Source organism: Lathamus discolor, chromosome 6, assembly GCF_037157495.1.
Source record: "Lathamus discolor isolate bLatDis1 chromosome 6, bLatDis1.hap1, whole genome shotgun sequence".
NCBI classification, from domain to species: Eukaryota; Metazoa; Chordata; class Aves; order Psittaciformes; family Psittacidae; genus Lathamus; species Lathamus discolor.
Window position 1 is genome coordinate 70,765,039 of NC_088889.1, and position 15,608 is coordinate 70,780,646.

The following is a 15,608-nucleotide window of genomic DNA, read 5'->3' on the forward strand; positions in this document are numbered from 1 at the left end:
TCTACCCAGCATATTTTCTTACTTTTCTTGTATTCACTTCCCTTCTTAGATTGCTTTCCTCCTAGGAATGCAGTATTTGGAACTTACTGCCCATAATTTAAGATTAGCCTGCATATGCCTTTAGTTCTGATGAAATATCTGAGGAACAGCTGAATTAATCCTTCAAAATACTTCATTACTCCAAGTTAACTGGCAAGATTTAACCTAAAATAAAAAATTCTGGTGAAGAACAGTCCCAGACTTTATAAAAGTCTTGGGAGGGGGAAGGTCATGTGAGAAGCTCAGGAGTTTAGATTGTGAGAGCCAGTTTCAGCCCACGCTTTGGCTGCAAATTTTTCTTCCACGCATCCACAAGGTGCTGAGAACTTGTCTCGATTGCTGTGACAGCACAGCATCTTGCAAACAGAATTTAACACTTCTGAGGCTTAGGATCCAGTGTTCCTCCTTGTATTTTTAGGACTAGTTAGATTCACTGTGGAGAACTTCACCTTCCCTCATAGAGTTTGACCCAGGCAGCTGACAGAGGAGCATACTGCAGCCTGCACAGGTCTGTCAAAATCTGAGTTATCAGATACTGTAAGGAAAGTGAGAGGAATTTCTGAGATACTGAAGCATTCCTATGGCACAGGTCTACTAAGAACCTCCAGGCAGTAGTGTTCTAGTAATTACATGTTGATTATGGAGAAAAAGACATATGTAAAGTAAAAATAACACCAGATACAAGAATCAGACAAGCTCTGTTGTTATAAGTTAGCAGAAAAACATTTGTATTGAGAGCTGATGGAATGTTTTACTTGTATAATCACCTTGTTCAGATTTTCCTCTGCATCAAACTACTAAGATGTTTGGATGTAAAATAATACATATACAGACATGAAATTCCTCACCCAACTTTTTAAGGTACTTAGAGAAAGGCTGTAGACAAGCAAACAACAGATATATAAAGAGATTCTGGACAGAATGGCTGGACAGAATGAAAGGTAAAAATTATTACAGGATTGTTTGGACATCTTAAGACAAACAGTTCAATAAAATTTATTCACAAGGTAGACTAAAATTCACTAGTGTAATAACAGAACTATTTGTCTTAGCAAGTATCTTGTTATTGGTGATCAATAATGTAGCTGAGATGACTGATGGCTTTGTTTTCCTGCAGTGCCTCAGTCAGTCTAAATTATTTATTTGACATGCTGTCTTTTGGCAAATCCAAGGAAAGAGTGATAAGAAATTTGCATTCCTCTGATATCTAACTGTAAATGAATGTGAAATATTCCTCAAGCTTTTGGTGAATGACATATGACTGTAGACTGGGGGACAGTTTTGCTGACCAGTCACGGTTTTGTCTTCTGGCATGAATAGCAAGGCAGACATCAGAACGAAAAACAAGGAGTTACATTTTGTCACACATAGCAGTGGAAAACATGATGGCATTTGCAGAAATATCTAGAATTTAGATGCCTCTGAACAGTCAAGAGCCTGCCTTAGTTTATTAGGAGCTTTGTTGCAGCCAATTTTAATTAGTACTGGGACGGGGAAAAGGGTAAAAAAAGAGCATAAGAACTTAATAGCAGTAAAAGGCAAAAGTCTCTCAAGCTCACTATTCTGCCCCAATAATGACCAACAATGGAAGGTGAAGAATTAATATAACAGTATAGCCAGTACAGAACAATATTTCCTCTTCTGCATCTTGCCATTTCTATGTCATCTGTTCTTCATGCTGAGGAGTTGTATTATTAAATATGTGCAAGCTTTTCAGTAACTCCAGGCATCATTGCTCTTCTTTGTACAGTTTTAGCTGTTTTACAGCCTATTTAAGATATGCTGATCAAAAGCACACTCAAGGTGTGGGTATAAATGAATTCACACCCTAGTGTAACAGCATTTTTTTCCTATGCTTTCTTAATACATAAATCATAATATTTTGGGGTTTTTATGCTTAATTATATTTTATGTCATTATTTTAAATTGTTGCTGGGCATGAAGCTGATATTTTCAGGGCTTTATCCACAATAACTCCAGTGTCTCCTCCTTCAGTATTGATAAAAATAGAGATGGTCACTGCATCCTCCTTATGCATTTGCCTATTCAGTTTGCATATTTTTGCATTTAATTTGCTTAGTATCACAAGACCCTTCTAGAAAACTTAATTGTTTCTTCTCCTCCTGAATAATTTTGTATTGTTTGAAGACTGTATCCTCACTGTCTACCTTCTTTATTAGATCATTTAGGAATCCTTCCAGTGCCACAGGTCTCAGTACAGATTCCTATGCAAGGCAAGGAAGACACTCCAACCTTGTATAAAGGCAGGGTGAATATGCATTCACAGAGACAAAGCTTAACCATGACAAGGCTGGGGAAACATGCCTATTTTGGATCACTGTTCTGTAGCTTTCCTTCATTTTGCCTTAACAGCAGAGAAATTTCCTAACTGTACTGCCTAACTATCCTAGCAAAATGAATGTAATCTTGACCTCCACTGTGTAGGTGCAGCCTAGAAACCACTTATGTTCTGGGCTGCATCCCCAGAGCATGATGAGCAGGTCAAAGGAGGTGATCCTGCCCCTTTGCTCTGCTCTTGTGAGATGACACTTGCAGCACTGTGTGTAGTTCTGGTGTCCTCAACATCAGAAGGACATGGAGCTGCTGGAGCAAGTCCAGAGGAGGCCACAAGGATGATCAGGTGCTGGAGCACCTCCCAGCTTTCTCCCACAGGCTGAGAAAATTGGGGCTGCTCAGCCTGGAGAAGAGAAGCTGCATGGAGACCTCACAGCAGCCTTCCAGTATTGGAAGGGGGCCTGCAAGGATGCCAGAGAGGAACTCTTCATCAGGGACTGTAGCGATAGAACAAGGGGTGATGGGTTCAAACTTGAACAGGGAAGTTCAGGTTAGATACTGGGAAGAAATTCTTCACTGTGAGGGTGGTGAGGTGCTGGCACAGGTTGCCCAGGGAAGCATGTGTCATCCCTGAGCCATCCCTGTGCCACAGGCTGCCCCATCCCTAGCAGTGTTGAAGGCCAGGTTGGATGGGGCTAGGGGCAACCTGTTTAAGAGAAAGGTGTCCCTGCCTGTGACAGGGAGTTGGAACCCAATGAGCTATAAGGTGCCCTCCAACCCAAACCATTCTAGTATTCTGTGTTCTCATGGCTGGTACTCTCACTGCAAAGCACAAAATCTCTTCTCTAAATGGAGCAGCTCCTGAAAGTGTTTTAGCTCTCACTGTCAGGCTGTCAGCAGCTCACTCGCACAGATTATGTTTTTTCATCCCCCTTTCAGTGCAGAGCTGCACATGCAATACGCTCACATCCCTCCAAAAAGTGGCAGTTCTGGAAGTAAACCTCTGTAATACCAAAATATCACTCGACTGGCCTCATAACAGCAGTTTGAGAAATTTTGTTTCTGGGATGTGTGATCCTTAGAAATGATGCAAAGTCTTCACATGAACAGAAATATTACATTGATGTTAGCAGTAAATCCCAAGAGAGGTGTTTTCCTACTCAAAGGCCAATTTATACACAACCCCGTGTCAGAATCTAATCAATGTGAGTGAATATTTCTGCTGGTATTACAGGACTGCCTCTGGAAAATGTAGACAGGAATCTTATCATCAACCACCTGCTTCAGGCTCGGGTAAATTATAAATTGCCATTCTTGGTGCCACTATGGTAACTGCCTGGTGAGGTTTTGTCTTTAGTGAGGGAGTGCCCGTGCTAGCCCAGTGCACTGGTACCAGGTCTCAGTGCTGGAAGGTGGCAGAGGTATTTGCTCTTTCATAATTCACAACTGGGGGCTAACATATTGACTTTTACTGCAAATTTTCCAGCATTAAAAGCCAAAGTTGGTGGGTGTGCCCAGATACGGCTCATTACTAATTCTGTAATATGTGACTTCCAATACATTTGGTCTTGACATCTGCAGTGTAGCAAGATCACAGACTGGTTTGGGTTGGAAGGGATCTTAAAGCTCATCCAGTTCCAAACCCCTGCCATGGGCAGGGGTACCTTCCACTAGACTAGGTTGCTCCAAGCCCCCTCCAACCTGGCCTTGATCACTGCCAGGGATGGGACAGTCACAGCTTCTTTGAGCAACCTATGCCAGCGCCTCAGCACCCTCACAGGGAAGAGCTTCTACCTAAGAGCTCATCTCAATCTCCCCTCTGTCAGGTTAAAGCCATACCCCCTTGTCCTGTCCCTACAGGTCCTTGTCCAAAGCTGCTCTCCAGGTTTCTTGTAGCCCCCTTTAGGTATTTGGAGCATTTAGGTATTTGAAGCATTTAGGCACTGGAAGACTTGAAGATCAAAATGCTGGAGATTCAGTAGTGTATTGTGTCTTGCTGTGAACCCTTACATAGCAAAATGAACTTTGAAACCTTTGTTTATTGTTCCCATTCACAGAAAACTAATGCATTTTGAAAACGTAAGGCAGAATGGACAACTACCAATGCTGCTGAAAACAATTAGTTCTCATTTGCTTAATACCATTTCGTAATGCACAGCCCAAAAACTTTTCACAGGACCTTTAAAACACAGTTTAAAAAAACAGTTTTCTTTGGCCATTTCCTAATGATTCAGAGTGCAGAAACTGACATGCAATCAAGATAAAATAGGTCGATATCCATTTTCTTCAGTTAAATAGGAATTTTAACTCAGTGACGCAGGCCGTGGAATCACAAATAGCTACTGTATATCTCTTTGCTGGACATGTAGAGTGAAGACATGACTCAGCTACCTTTAGTCATGTTGACTGAAAATCACCAGAATAGCTCCTGAAGTAAAACAAAGAATATCAGCAATCATTAAGGAAAAAGTCATCCAAGAATCATTTCACCTCAAACATTTAACTTACAAAGATAGGACTTAAGCAATTTACAACTTTGGTGTTTGATGTCACTTGGGAAAGTAGATATGAAGATATTCTTCTCCAGCTTGAAGCATTAAAGCTGAAACATGTAAGATTAATCCCTTCATAAAATACCCACAAAAGCCTCACAAAAAAAGAATACCCACTTCTCTGTAAAAGGACTTTCTACTGTTCTTTGCACCACACAGTAATGGAAGGTGCTGGCTGGAGTGTGCAGAACAACTCTGCACCCAGCTGAAATTGCCAAAAAGGCTTAGGAAAACATGGGGGAAGGAACTGCCAGAAGCTTGCCTAAAGCCCTCATCTAATTATTTATGATTAGAACTGCTAGATGTCCAGGACTTTATTTTACATGTCATCCCCAAAAATGCCGCATTCTTCTCGGATGACAAATTATTCATGCATAAACTTAATTACCCATATGACATTTATTACAGACTTCTATCTGCAGTTTCTGGTTATGATATTCTGAAGTCTGAGCTTTTTAATGTGGCTGTGATGCAGTCATTAAAACAAATTAGGGACAGATAAAATTAATAATTGCTTCATCTTCTTGCAATTAAAATAGATTTTGCTTTGGTAACTGCTTTGGTAACAAGGCTGATGATTGACCGAGATTTTGATGATATACCACTCAACAGAAGTATAATTTTCTACTTGAAAATGACTGACTTGACTGACTTACTTAATTTTGCTGGATGATGGTTTAAAGGGGACAGCCAGAATGATTAAGTTCAATTTCTTGTTAGGTCTTGATATATCATTTGCTTGTGTTTGGAAAGATGATGAGTGCTGCTAGTGAAAAGGAGGAAAAGGTGCACAGCAGAAAAGTATCTGAAGGAGGCCTACAAGGATACTGGGGAGGAACTCTTCATTAAGGACTGTAGTGATAGGACAAGGGGTGGTGGGTTCAAACTGAAACAGGGGAAGTTTAGGTTAGATGTAAGGAAGAAGTTCTTTCTTGTGAAGGTGATGAGACATCGGAATAGGTTGCCCAAGGAAGTTGTGGATATTCCATCCCTGGCACTGTTCAAGGCCACATTGGACAGAGTCTTGGGTGACATGGTTTAGTGTGGGGTGTCCCTGCCCATGGCAGAGAGGTTGGAACTAGAAGATCTTAAGGTCCTTTCCAACCCTAACTATTCTATGATTCTATGATAGACTACATATGAAGCTCATACAAACTGTTGCACAGACAACAAGGAATCCTGAAAAACTGGGAAAGTTCCATCAGAGATGTGCTTTATTTCATACACTCACCGGACTCCTTTCCTTGCTATTTAACTGAAAATCAAAACAGGACTATAGCCACAGTAAGATGCTTTCACCAAATGTTTCTTTCAAGTGGTCCACACGGATGCCTTCCTCTAGGTCCTCATTCAAGATTTCATTTGATCGAGGCAAACATAACTTGCCAGACTTATTTTTCTGAGGTTTAAGATGTGAATTAGTAAAGGTGAAAGGGAAAAAGATGCATTAATACAACATTTATCCAATGTTAATGAGCTCAGAAACAACAAAACCAAAAACAAACAAAAAAAGAAACCCATCACTTTCCACAGAGAAAAAAGTTAGGCACAAAGAGAGGTGCAAAGAGAAGATCTTTGGTGAAATTGCAGATTTCTGTGTCTACAAGATCCATGCTGGCTACAAGATCTTACTTATGAACTGGTCTCAGTGCACTTCAACACTGCAAAACCACTCGATTAATCTGTGTAGAAAGCAATTTCAGCAGAAGAGTTAAGGACTTCAAATAGATATCAGGTGAGTATTTCTTAGATGGAGCTACAGCACATTTGCATATAAAGAAATAATTGCCTCTGAACACACAGAAAACTTAGGCTCTGCAGCTATGATGCAAATCCCATGAGATTTGGGGTTTGTGTCCGTGTGTTCGTAAACCCTAGCATGTTAACTACCAGTTAAAACTTCTTAAAGTCCACATTTGTTCATCACCCATGCTCATTCTATCCTCACAAAAAGTCATGATCCATTTCTTCACCCAGTACAAATGAAAGCAAGGTTTTTACTTACACATCTACAGCTAGCTTGATTATTTTGATTTAACCTATGTAGCAAATAGCTATTTAAGCATGCACAGGACAAACCCAGGCTCAGACCAGGGCTGATTTGTGAGAACAGAATAATAATTGTGCTAGTATATTAGATTTTTTCCCTTTTTCTTCACTGGAAAAATTGACATGTTAATTTACAATGCTTAGGAGAAAGATTTACATTCCTCCTAAGTGGTCTTTCATGTGTGTTTAAAATCATCCATTTAAATACATATTTGCCTACAACTAACACCCTCATGGCAAAACAACTATGTTGGGAATGTAAAACATTCATGATTAAACACTGTTCACTCCAAGGTGTGTGAGTTGGAGAAAGAGATGGGCATGGATGAAAGCTCCTGACCCTCCAGTACATGAGAAACAGCCTGTGTGTTTCCCCTTTCCTCATGACAACATCCCTAATGTATTCCAACAGGTTTGAAGTGTGATTGATTCATACCTTGTGCACAAGAACTACTTCTGCTGTAGCAAAATAGAAAGAAGGAAGAAAGGAATAGAATAATTGAACTATAGAACAGCCTAGGATGGAACAGACCTCAAAAGACCATTTGGTCCAACCTGGCTCAAAAGGAGCATGAAATCACAGAGCAAGACTGTATATTCCCTCTAATGGACTCACATCACATAGACATAAGTAACGGCCAGAATCAGCTACCCTTACTTGCCGTGATTTCCAAGGCCCGCCAGTGGAGAGAAACATTTACCTAGATTACTAGGACTTAACCCTTAACTATATACAGTAGGTAGTCACAGTATATTATTCTACTAAGCTAGATTCTACATTTTCGTTTTCAATAATATTTATTTATTGCTTGAAAATAAACCTCAAAAGGTCTTGCATAGAGAAATTTCTTCCTCATTTACTGTTTTTTCTCATGTTTTCAGCACTCTCATAATGCAAGCCTCTTTCCTGCCAATCTCTGTATGGAGTTTGAGTGTTTGCACTAGGCTTAATTCAATTTTGACAGAGAATGAGACTGACTGTCACCCATGGTTTGGGTCATCCGAAGGATGACGTCTAATGAAAGGACTTTACAGATTTTACCCATGGAAATAATGAGGGGGGAAGTTTAAAAGATATTAATTAATTTGCATCCCTAAAGATGACTTGCTAGTACTGTTGAGAATTAGTGTATTAATGTGACTGTGAAGACTACGTGGACTGATTTGGTGTGTCATATTGAATTACGGCAGCCTGTATCCATGTCAAACGAAGTATCTTGGAAGGCAGGATATGGGAAGTTGAGGATAATTTCTAGAGGCTCCATCAATATCCCTGAAGTTTCTACCTCACTGCTTGTTAAATATTCTAAGAAGGAACAAATTAGAGTCAAAATACCCAGGAGCCTTGAAACCACAAAAAGGTTTTGCAAAATGCTGAGAGAGACATACTGGAGACTTCCCACCATGTTTTTTAATGGTTCAAAAAAATGCATTAAAAATGGCATTACTGCTTCTTTTTACATTGTGTATCAGATGGAAGGTCAGTTCAGCAGCTTCAGTGACTGAGACAAATCTCTGAATCCAGGTACAACTTCTTGAAAAGAGTTTGTATTGCCATTGTGTATCCTGATTATTTTATATGGAGTGAGAGCTTGGCCTCCCAGAGACTACTGTGGAGTCAGGTTCCTTTAAAAGAACAATTTTCTGAGGACAGGCACAACTAATGGTCTCATCCCAGTTGAACAATAAACTTCAAATAACTACGCAAAAGTCAGTGTGCAGGGAAGAACAGATTATTCTTACCATAATGAGGCGCAACTGATGGATCACTAAGGATCTAATAACTGTCCTTTCAGTCCTGATAAGTGTTGGACCAGAACTTCTCCTTTCTGCCACTTGAGAACAGCCTGGGTTTTGTGTTATACCATATTCAGAAAGACGAATTATCCACCTGCTTGAATACCCTCTTTGCTGGCAAGGTAAAGCAGTTCACTAATACTTCTAGTCTTGCATTTAATTGTTCATGGAGAGCCTGAGAACAGTGTTTTACAAGAAGCCAGTAGGAAATCTGGACTGGGCTGTGGTATGCTCTTCATCAGGGACTGTAGTGGTAGAGCAAGGGGCAATGCTTAAAACTAGAACAGGGGAAGTTCAGGTTAGATATAAGGAAAAAGTTCTTCCTTGTGAGGGTGGTGAGGCCCTGGCAGAGGTTGCCCAGAGAACCTGTGGTTGCCCCATCCCTACCAATGTTCAAGGCCAGGCTGGACAGGGCTTGGAGCAACCTGGTCTAGTGGAAGGTGTCCCTGCCCATGGCAGGGGGTTGGAACTGGATGAACTTTAAGGTCCCTCCTAACCCAAACCAGCCTGTGACCCTTGACAATTATGCTGTTTACAAACAAAGGTTTATTAAAATCTGGTTGAGGGAAGCCATTAACACTTCTCTCATGAGCTGTTTTCCTGCCCTGAACTACCTCATTCTACTGCTCTGTTATCATTGGGTCCATGAGATTGGCCAGTGCATTCCATTTTTGGCAGCAAACTCTGCATCCGTCTTTTCACTGAATCATTGAGAGGCTACATTTATGTGAGATAATGCTTGAGGTTTTAAAAGAGGATGTGCTAGATGAAGTTACTAAAAGGAACCACAGAAAGAGGATTCATCTGGTATTCACCTGTAATCACACTGTGACAGGCACTGTGGGCAAAACCAGTGCCCTCAAAGGTGGAAAAAAAAAAAGTTAGTCTAGTGCCTTTGGTGTGTACATGCATAGCCATCATATCACATGTTGGCACTTCTACTTTTAAGGTGAAGAGTCCTGGATACAGTTTCTTCCAGTTCCTGTACTGACATCTCAGATCTAAGATGCTGATACTCCCACCTAGCAGCATTTAGTAAAAGCTCCTGGGACTCAAAGCATCTTTTTTCTTTCTTCCCTTTTCAAATGCTTTTCTTATAAAGCAGGGAACATTTATCCTGCAACTTTCAAATCAATACCAAGGCAGCAGGGTGATCTGCATACAAATCGACTTTCAAATTTACACCCTGCCTCTGCCAACAGGATTAAAAATCATTCATAAAACAGCAACTCTTTGTAATCACACCCAGCCACATTGCAATAATAACTCAGGCACAGAAGAGCCTCTTGGTTTCAGATGTATTAAAAATAGTTTCTTCTCATTTTATACTTCTTCCTTGGATAGTCACTTCCCATTTTCTCAAAAGTTTTCTGCTCTGCATTTTATCATTCATCCTCCAAAAAAACCCCATCTACTTACTGGCTGGAAAGATCTTCCCTGCTAACCAAAACACGATTGTTTATACTCCAATCTGATAGCAGGCAGGATCTGAAAAATCCTAAGTCATCACCACTTCACCATAGGTCATAGTCACTGCCTTCAATAAAAGTTATTGCTGCCAAATTGTCATTAAATTCTGATCTATAATGAGCCTGGTAGTTATAATTTTGCTCTCTATAGGCCGTTGTCTCTCAGAAAAGCCATCAGAATCCTATTTAACATCTTATGAACATTATTCAATCTTTAGAAAGCAAAGCAGACTCCTTCAGTGAGCAGCTTTGATTTTTCTTCAGATCATGATGTGTCTATAATTACATGTCGTGCTTGTTGTCTATTACTAGACTGCATTTTCTACTTGACACATCTATTGTGATACAGTGTCATTTTCAGTTGTTGTGGAAATGGCCAGAGCTGTGAAAAGGGGCTTTTCTTGTAAATTTAAACAATACATAAATGTGTAAAATAAAAGCATATTTCATCCTGCAGTTCCTTTGTTCAGGAGAGCTGAGACAGGACTCAGGAACTGTGAACAATTTTTGCCTCTCAGTGACAGTGCTTTGAAAGCCCAATACCAGTCAGTTCTTGATCGTCTCTTGGGGACAATCTGTCGCCATTTGTCAGGGGTGATTCCTACATTTCCACTTTTAAGAGTAGTTACAGACAAGAGGTATAATGGAAAGCATGACTTTGGAGGGCAAAGCAAAGGTTTTGGCAAAAGTACTTAATAATAACTGCAGAGTGAAGTCAGGCTGTAGAACCTGTAAACCAACTTGTAAGTTTTAAGTCTCTTAACAATTTCAGTGCTCAGAGCATAAATCTGAAACAGTCCAAACTATCCCCAAAGTGATAAGATATAAAAAGCCACCATGTCTCTAGTATTTTTTATTGTGGCACTTCTATGCAGTTATTAAGCATTCCCAAAAAGCATAACTTCATTTTACTTTTTGCTCTCCATATTAGGGGAGTAACAAATTAGCAATCACAGGAGGAAGATACAAAGAGAGAAGTAAACTGAAGTGCTGAGAACGAGACTCAGTTCCATCTAGTCACCTTCAATACAGAAATATGGAACAGCAAACGGTATATGTGCAAATACTATAATTGGCCGCAGGGCTCATATTTAACATAAAAAGGAGCAGTCCCTGAATTTGAGTGTTTTAAGAATCTGTCTTGTAAAAATCCAATCCAGTTTGAAACAGTGAAATGGACATGAAAGCAGCTCCCAAGTGGTTGCTTCTCCATTACGTGGCAAGAAGCATGTATGTCGTTATGGCTGCCTAATGGCAGGGAGGAAGAGTTTCTCAGTGACGCCATTACTTCCATAGTCATTACGTAATAATGCCACTAGTTTTGCTGCTTCAACAGTGAGCAGTTGGGCTGCTGCAGGCAGCGAGTTGCTCTTGCAGCTGCTGGAGGGATGGGCTCTAGAGAGGGAGTATTTACTACTAGTGCCACTAGGAAGAAGTACTCCATGCAACATCACTACCTCTAAACATCATCCAGTCCTGCTGCTGGCATCTGGATCCAACCTGACTTTCTGGGGCTGACACAATGCATTGTAAAGTAAATGGCTGGAATACGACTGTGTGCTGCTCTCAGTGATTTGCTACAATCATTCACAGCCTACTCTCCTTATATGTATGGCTTTGGGCTCATTAATCTCTGGTATGACAGATCCACAGCTACCCAGTGCATTAGCAGTCAGGAACACCATGTGACTGCCTTAGCAGACAACACCTTGCTTTAGCTACTTAAAACTACTGAAGACTGTTTTTATGCTAAAATGAATCTGAGCCAAGAGCCTATGTGAGGAAATAAGACAGACTCACAGGTGCTGGACCCACTGGGACGTGAAGTGCTGAAGTCGTAAGAGTTTCAATGCATTTTGGCAGAATATGAAAGAAAATAAAGAAAATCAGACAATACCAACTGAAGTACTCCCTCTACTTGAAAGAACAGAATGGATTCTAGGTTAAAAGGTCCTTCAACTCCTTTAATTTCCTTGCTTTATACAATGGCCTTTTAAACCGTACCTATGTTGATGGAATAAAAATAGAAAGCAGGTAGCTCTACTTAGTACATGGACATAGAACTGGCCTGTTCAGAAAATGCCCTCAGGCAATAAAACCCATTCTTTTAATGAAGCCATAATACCACATTTTGATTTTCTGACTCTGGCTATTCATTCAAATGGACTCCTTATGCACAGAGCTTGCTTAATATGAAGACTGGAAAGCCCCTCCAAAAAAACTGAATCCATTTATTTGCACCAAAGCAAATAATTATATGCTTGAACCACACTCTTTACATTCCTATATGTTCAAAATACACAAGATTGACTTCCACACCCAAGCTGTATTTGCTCAGTATAAGTTTTTCTCATGGAAGAGGGCTGTGACTCTAATATGTTAAGGCAAGGTGAAACTTGATGCCGATAATGCTGTCGCTCATGCACTAAGAACACTTATCCACCATGTAGGACAAAACAAGCAGGGACTTGCTGTTTCTACACTTATGCTGTTTGAAGATAATGAAGAAATACAAAGTATTTTCTTCAGTGCAGATCTATGGATTTACATGGCCACAGCACTGGCCTTTGAGACCAGCTTTTACAGGTAGAGCAGGATGCAGCACTGTTGGGACGGTGAAGATGACAGGCTGTGAAGTGTTGCAGGCCCTTCCCTGAAAACTTTGTCTCTAATAAATCCCAACATACTCAGTAAATTTCAAGGACACTGAAACCTGATTGCTAAAATGGAACCTGGCATTTGGTCAGTGCCAAGTAGCACTTTCCCAGATTACTCCTGGGCTTTGCTTATTCTCAGTAAGCAGTCTACATGCAGCACCCTGTTTCAGAAGGTAACAGAACACACCAGAATAGCATGGGACATTCTTTGCCGGTTGGCATCAGTACCTGGGAACATTCCTGCACACATTACATTTACAATCATAGTATCTGATGCACTGGGTGTGTTAATGAGGGACTGCAGCTCTCTTGGTCCCTTGGCAGCCCTGCACCTGTTTAAGGAAGCACTGCTCACCATGAAACTATAGAAAAAATGTAGCATGGAAATTAAATTTCTAAAGTATTTGGCTGCGCTGCTTAATAAACTCAGGTTTGGAATATCTATTTGGTGCTCATTTTCTGGCTAGAGACATGTAAACATAGAATCCAGCCTCTTTGGGAGCACATGTCATAAAACATTAAGGAGGCAACTGGATAACTGCCAAGAAACATCTATAGGACTTAGACAGATATGCCAAATAGCAAACATCACACTCACTAGTCATATTCCCTTGAGTCAGCCTGTAATTGGACTGTGAAATCATGTGCCACTGCTGGAGACTGTCCACTTCCACAGCTACAGCCAGGCAGGGAAACGAGGAAAACACAGCTTCTATGTTCTCCCTGTACTGACTACTGCTGAGCTCTAAAATATCACTTACTGACAAGGAGAGCCAAGCCCTGACACTGGAAACTCTCTTGATTGAGTGCAATATCAAAATAGCGGTTAGCACCAGAGGAAATACTCATTAAACACAGCTCTTCCCTTCTGTCTCTGAAGAAAAGGCAGAAGGCTGGATGGAGTACGCAGAGGTTAGAATTTGCCTGCAGGCCACCAGCTTGACTGCAACAGTTCAGGACATCCTGATGGCTACTTCATATTACGTTCCCAAAAAGTCAAGTTCCACCATGTGTTGTTTGGGATTAACTCCCACCAGCATTGTGGCATGAAGATTCCAAATCCCCACCACCTCAGCTTTATCAGACTATTGTCAAGACCCTCTTCTTGAATATGACAATAAGGAACTGCTTTGGTCATACCCTAGCATCATCCCTTCCCCTATTACAAAAGAATCCAAGATATGAATCTGAGAATGAATAGGAAATGCTACCATCTGTACATTACTAAGAAACCAAAGAAATTAAGCGAATGGAATATAATGTCCTTATTTCATTTCAGAGTTGCAGTTACTTATGATGACACCTGCAATGTACGTAAAGGAACTGTAGAAGAGTACTTTACAAATATGATTAAGGCTTGGTAATGAGGCCACATGAACATTGGGAGACATGTGCTTAGACGTGGGATCCAGCGGATTAGAAAATACACGTTGTATTTGAGCATTAGAATCTACATGGTTCTATTGATTCTTAGGAGAAAAAATAACGAAAATGCTGCAATCATGATGCTTTTCTCTAAACAGTATACAAGGCCACCATTTAGATGAGACAGTAAAATCAAGAGACATTGATTTATATGGAGGTTTTATCACTTTGCGCTAGCTTTGCTTAAACCGCCAAGGTTTTCGCAAAAAATGTCACAAACTAATACTATCTCTGGTATAAAAGTTATCCTATTTTCTTGCACAACATTAGGATAAATTTAGATTTGATTGAAACAGAAACTGGCATTAAGCATACCAGGAAATTTATAAGGCATCTTTCAAATGAAGTGTTGGACATACTAATTTATACAAAGACTATGCATATGACCCCATTCCTTCTTTCTTTCTTGTGATGCTAAAGCAGAACTGTTGAGAAGATGCTTTCAGTAGAGTAAGGCAATGCCTTTGATATGGAAATCCTCAATCGTCACCTGGTCAGGTGTACTCTAACTGAAAAATAGGCTCTTTAACCTCTTTTTTTCACAGCACTAGGAATCTGATACCACATCATGCCTGCGTTAGAGGGGCAGAGGAATCTGTCCTGTGATAGATCAGGCTGATGGAGTAGAAAGGGGCAGCAGACAGAATTAGGCAAGGAAGGTACAGGCATGCCACAGATGAAGGACGGGGTTTAGGCCCCCTGGATGAGGGTAAAAAAGTACACCTACCAGTCTTCTTGATGGTGTGAGATATGTGCCTTAAAGTTCCTGGGTTTTATTCCTCTAATTTCTTTTCTTCATTGTTGTTGTCACATTTTACTTCTGTTTCAATTATTAAACTGTTCTTATCTCAACCCATGGGTTTTATCTTTTTCCAGTTCTCCTCCCCATCACATTGGTGAGGGGAGAATGATCCAGTGGCTGCATTGTACCAAGTTGCCAGCTGAGGTTAAATGGCAACACATGCAAATCAGCTAATTAATAAATCACAGCAAGCTACAGATCTAGATCTGCCAACAGCATTTCTTGGTAACCAGTTCTCAACAGCAAACAGGCCCTGCAGTCAGAAAGGTGTATGAACCTTTCATAACACAGTTGCACTTGGTAATGCAAGCTGTGCCTCAAAGCCTAGATTCCCTAGGGCTTCCATGCCCACACCAGCTCATGTCTGGAGATTGTCAGATGGGCTGACAGGCTGGAGATGAGGCAGAGCTTGCACTCCAACGTGGAGGCTTGAACTCCAACCCACACAAGCAAGCTGAGTCACCTGGCACAGTAAACTAAAGCCACAATAAGGCAGCCATGAAACACTACACAGGACTTCTGG